Source organism: Larus michahellis, chromosome Z, assembly GCF_964199755.1.
Source record: "Larus michahellis chromosome Z, bLarMic1.1, whole genome shotgun sequence".
In the NCBI taxonomy this organism is placed as follows: Eukaryota; Metazoa; Chordata; class Aves; order Charadriiformes; family Laridae; genus Larus; species Larus michahellis.
The window spans coordinates 16,112,254-16,118,585 of NC_133930.1; positions in this window are offsets into that span (position 1 = coordinate 16,112,254).

The following is a 6,332-nucleotide window of genomic DNA, read 5'->3' on the forward strand; positions in this document are numbered from 1 at the left end:
ATTCAAAACCCACCTGGATGCGTTCCTGTGCAACTTGCTGTAGGTGAACCTGCTTTGACAGAGGGGTTGGACTAGATGATCTCTGAAGGTCCCTTCCAACCCCTACCATTCTGTGATTCTGTGATAGCTGCTGGAGGCAAGAGAAAATCACCTGGAAATTTCCTGATAGATAGCACAGAAATAATAGTGACTTGGTGATTCATGTCTTCAAATATAGGGAAATGTAGAAAACCAGCACAGGGCCTCAAGAAATGTTGAGAGTCATGTCGATACATCAGCACGAACAGATCTCCACATCCATAAAATAAATTAGTCTGAGATAAGACAGACAAAATATTAATGAAGCCTGCATTTGAAATGCTTCATCTACTCCCTGACATCTCACTGTTTATCTGACCCATCTAAATCTTCGCAGGGATCCTTTTCTCTCCTTTTTCTTTCTAATTATCTACTTCATCTTTCCCTCTCCTACTTCTCAGACCAGCCAGCTCCTTCCCTGTAGACAGCTCATAGACTCCTTCTCTCCTAGCCGCCTGCCTGCAGGTGTCCAGCAAGGGTCTGCTCCCCTTCGTGCTGTAACACTGCAGTCCTTTCCTTGCCTGACTTCTGCCACATACTGTTTTCAGTCTTGTATTTGGCCAGGTCAGAAAGCAGTTCAGTTCCATCTTCCCTCCTGAAAATCTGAGGACATCTTACAGCATTTTAGGATAGACATGATCCCTTTTGGTTTGTTTGGGAGTTTTTTTTGTGTGGTTTTCTTTTTTTTTTTTTCTTAAACAACCGGCTGAGTGTATAATGCTGCGTAGGGGGAGAGGAAGAAGCAAGGTGAGTAGGTAGAAGTTTTCTTCAAAGCAATATGACTATTTAATCAACAAAAACCAGATTCATGTAGGACCAGTGGCTGGAATGACAATCTGTCTAATTGTTCATTCATCCCTGTGGTATGCATATCTTCTGGGCACACTTTGGTCCTTTCAGTACAGTGTGACTGGTACAGTCCAGTCACTGTGACCCACCTCGTCACCATGTTGTTAAACAAACAAGGAAGTGCGGGACATTTTCCTTGGTGAGAAGGCAAAGTCAGATCAATTAGCATCAGATGAGAAGAACAAAGAGGGGATCGTGGTTCCATGGAGTCAATAAGCTTAGCAAAATTATGTGACAGGGAGCAGCAAACCCGTTTGTTTTACCTGAACTAAAGGAGCACAAGCTTCTTTTGGGGGAGCATTTGCCCCGTCACCATGTGTTAGGATACTTGGGAGGAATTTGATATTAGATGACCTGAGCCTTGGACAGTTGAACTGTGAAGGGCAGAAATAGAGAGCTGCAGAACAATTCCATGGCGCACAACAGGCTTTTATGGCAACTGGTCTCTTTTAAGCTACTTAGAAACATCACTCTGCCTTGCTTTCACATTTCCCAGTCTATGGGGCCAGATCCAATGAGACCTGTAATGCATGCATGTCCCCAGAGGGAGCATCTTAATGTTCATGCAGTATCGGAAATATCTGCCCCTATTATCAATGAGATGAGATCCTCCCAAGGATGTGTAGAGGGACCAACAGTTTCATATATTATGTGAAGAGAGAAGGAGAAAGAATGAAGGAGAAAACTCACAGCAAGCTGGTAAATTTTTGCAAATGACATTCAACAAAAAAAAAAAATATTGCCCTGCTGAGAGACAGAAACCAACTGGGAAATTGAGTGATACTGTGGCAGATTAAATTTAACTCATATAGAGGTAAGGTAAACTTGTTATCCGTACCGATGAGCCAGACTCATGGGATCATCTGAGGCCAGTGACTTGGAAGATATCATCACAAACTGCTCAGTAAAAATGCTTACCTGATGCAGAGCAGCAGGTACAAGGACAGTGGGACCTTTATAGAACAGTAACGCTGAAGAAGTTCCTCCTAGTTAACACTATTTGATAAACATACCAGCATGTGGTCTTCCCTGCAAAAAAGTGTTCCCCTGAGCAGCGCACTATCAAGATCTAGTTTTCTAGGAATTTATTTTGTTTTATAGATTCTCTGATTAGCAAGAACAAGTCTGCACTGTGTCCTTTCCCTTGGGGAAAGCACCGGAGAGATCTTCCTCTACCCAGCTGCCTATTTTCATGAAAGATACTAAAGAATCAATACCTTTGGGACGTCTAACCTTCAGTTACATGTTGCTAAAAGGTAGATAATAGGTTGAAATATTATTGAAGGGACAACACAAGTAGATAGTTAGATAGACTGCTGCTTAAATGGCCCTGTCACAGTCTCCTTTTCTGAAAAATGGCAAGCTGGGAAAGGAAGAAGGAGATGTCCCAGAAGAAAAGGTGGGAAGGCTACAGCAGGACTGGCACAGAGCAGTAGTGGTCCTACGTTAAGCATAAGACATACAATATTCCCAAGCAGAACAGACATGTAGCTAGAAAAAACATAGGAAAGAATAAGGATCTTCTGATGTACCTTTTCCTAATCTGGGAGCAGCAAATTAGCATGTGAAGAATGACAGACACTTTATCTACCTATACAGTGGCATGGGAGAAGCTTCCCAACTTCCTCCCACTTGTGAGCCTGCCTGCATGGAAAAGATTTGTGACCAATGTGCATCTGGAGACTAACGAAGAAGTAATGTCCACCAACCTGCTGTTGTTAAACTAATAATGGTAGCACTAATCGTCTGAGCTAACGTTTGAAAACCTCTTTTTCACTGGTGACTGTATATCCCCACTGTGCTTCTCATGGCTTCTTGAGCTCATGCCCGGGCACCCATAGGTATCCAGCACCTCTCACCCCAACAGACACATGGATCAGGAGGCTGTGGTTCCTGAAACACCCCCTGACCTGCAGCCCTGGCCAGGAACCTCCCAGGTGAGAGCGGATCAGCAGCTTTGTGCCCTGCCTAAAGCAAAACATCACTAACTGAACCAAAAATGTTTTGAAGAACATACCTTGAAAACATTAAAAAACAGGTGTAAATAACATTTACAATGTATATTATTCCCCGCCACTGAGAAGTCCCTTTTCTCTCCTGTTCTCTTAAAGTCTTCTTTCGTTTTGGTCAAGCACGCTTCCACTATTCCACCCCACTTCTTGTAGGGCTTAACTTGCCGTTGTCTCTCGCTTGCCAGTTCATAACCTGATGAAACACACTCGTAATTTCCCTGGGGACAGATCTTTACACCTGATGATTTTGCTTATTGCTTCCCAACCTGGGAGCTGTTGTATCGCTTCTTTGTTTGTTCTCTCTCCAGCCCCAATAGAAGCTTAATCAATAACCTCCTGCCCTGGTCTTGTTGCCACCTAAAGCCATTGCATCACCATAGTAATAACGTTATTACAGATCAGCTGCCTTTCCACCACACTGTGGCTCTGACACATTGCTCACTGTGATGAGCCACCATGTAAGAGCAGAGCCATTGCTGCATATGACAGGAGGCGCGGGAATATAAACTGCGATTGTTTTCTTTCTCTCCCTACTGCAAAACACAGAAGAGTTGTCTCTGGCCAGCGGAAGGATGGTGCCAGCCACAGCTGCGTCCAGCAAGGACTGACTGCTCATGCTGTTTTGCTGCTGCACTCAAGATGTATTGACAAGTCTTGTTGATTTTAGAAGGAGAGGACATATATCACAAGGCTAAACAGTAAGCCAAGGTCCTGACACTGAGGTTGTACCTACAGGGGCAAGAACGATAAACAGAAGTCTCTCTGTCATGCGTGCTCACACATGCAAGCTACCTGCAGCCTAAATGGGGACTGCAACATCCATGGCTATACCAGCAATGGGAGCATGTGGTGGTGTTGGCCAGTGCTAAAGCATTTTCAGTCCCTCCCGCAAATGGGTGTTTTTGCACACGTGTGCAGACACATACCTGCACACACACCCAAGTGCTACACACACATCAAGCCGCTACCCAGCAGGGTACGCAGCTGCTACCCAGCTTTTTCTTGGCAGGCCTCTGCATGTGGTGTCAGCCAAGAAAAACTTCACATTTACAGGAAAACCCACTGCTGTTCTCACCCTGTTACACAGCAAATAAAAGTGTTGCACAACAAATATTGACAGAGTGCTCTCAGAGGAATTTCACAGAAAAAACAACCATGTATTCACAGATGCTAACAAAATAACCTGGCGTTTCACATGTACTTAGTCAGAAATTATTCCCTAGCAAACTAAACCAAGGAACCATTCTGTGTGATTCTGTGTGTGTATGATATGAGGTTATTATCATAAATCATCTGATACCATCATGTATTGCTGTACTGTGCAGTTTTAGCTTCAGAGAGCTTGAAGAAACATATAGAGTACTGCTTGAGGTTTCGACAATACTGAAAAAAGATCTTAATTTTTTAAAATTTCCTAGCCCAATTTAGAGATCCCAGATGTGAAACACTACTGTCAAGCTTCCTTTATTCTTCAAAAACTGGAATGTTTCTCTGGCCCTTCACACTGACCCTTTGGACTGTTGTCTGTCCCTAGAGCATGCTGGAGAGTTTCAAAACAGATACGAGCATGTGAATAAAGTAAATCAAGTCTAGGAATTCATGGGAAAGAGAAAATAACCAGTGCTTATAACAGTGAATAAAACTGGACAGGCCTCATTTTAAGTCCCAGAGGCAAAGGGGTATAGGTCACCCAGACAGCTAACCCCCTGCCACAAAACCAGTTGTCTTCCTGGAAACAGTCGTCGACCCATGTGCGTGCTTGAACTGGGCCCAAATGGTCTTTGGGGGAGGACTAGCTAGCACCAACCAAAACCACATTAAATAATTCAATGGGAAGGATAACCATGTGCCCTTTCCTGAAGCACGTGGCCTGGTCATCTTTCGTTTAAGCAGCACAGGCACAACCAGGCTGCTCGACAGAGGACGGAAACAGCTGCAGTGTTATGGTGACCCCACTCTGCTGCTTCTGGGGACACAGGACTAAAAACGCTCCACTCACAAAATATCCTGAACTTACATGAGCCATGAAATTTTAGGTGCAACTGGTTTATAAAGTAACAGTTCTGAAATACGTCCAGAAAATTAGCCCATTGCTAAGGTCCAACTGTAAAGCATTATTTATTTGCTAGATCATTTTTATTTCTTGGATGATCACTGTTAATAACAGTAGCTCCTAAAATGGTTTCATAAGAGAAGTACTTACTTGCCAGACTCATCTCTGGCCTTCAAACCTCTGCAAATAAAATCAGCAAGTCATTACATGCAATACAAAGGTTTGTAACCGGCAGTCACAGAACTTCTGTGAATCCAAGGACTGACCATCAAATTTAGCTTCAAAAATGTGAGACCTAAATCAAGACATTTGAAAGTTATACCTAACGCATTTCCCGGCGGTAGCAGGTGTCATACCTGCAGGGCTGTTTCCTTCCAGTCCTCACTGAAGACTTTATCGTTTCAATAGCCCAGTTCACGTCAATGTCACAATTACAGGGACCACTACACAAAAAGAAGGGTTTCTGCTCTTGTAGACATTTTCAACTAAATACTGGCAATGTGGCTTCCTTTTCTAACTCTGACAAGGATACAGACATCTCCAGAGCTGTCACTATCAAAAGAGAGAAACTTAAAATAAACCAGAAAAAAATCCTTAGTCCCCAAACTTGATAAAAGGCCAGTTCACTTCTGCCTCCTGAAATCCAAAGCATGCTTGTTGAATCTGGCAACCTGACCAGTGTGTGTCATGGTTTTTTGTCCCTGCTCCTGTTGCAGTCCTTGGATACTTTTATTTTGCATCAGTATTTTTCCTGGTGCATGGCCGTGGTGAACCAAGACCACCATTTTGCTGTAATGCAATCTAGCACTACCTGGAACATGTTCAGGTTTGAAATCATGTCAACCTGGCTGTAAGCATGGTTCACTTTTAATGGGTCACTTTGGAATAGTGGTTTCAGGGCTTCTGATTATTTTTAGCTCATGCGGTAATCATCTCAGGGAAAGGAAACACCAAACTTTCCTATATATTCTTACCCACAGTCTTCAGTTGTACTTATGCAGATGTGTTGGGATCCAATCTGCCTTGTCCAAAATTACAATTATCCCTTGAGCTCCCCTGAAAGGTGGCAGAAGGTGTCTGGCAGCAAAAATGCTCCTGGGGGAGCATCAACGGGCTCTTCCTCAGATTTGCACCCCCCCAGGGTGGCTGGCGACATATTCAGTGACTCGATTGTGGAACGAGACTGTGGCAATGGCACCTATGCACCTGCTTATTGTAACCTGCATCACCCTGATTACATGTGCATTGTAAACATCAGTTGTGGAAATTAGGAAAAAAAAGTAATCAAGTGTTTTCAACCAGTTATGGTTTATTCTGCTATAAGGTTCAGTTGTCTCTAA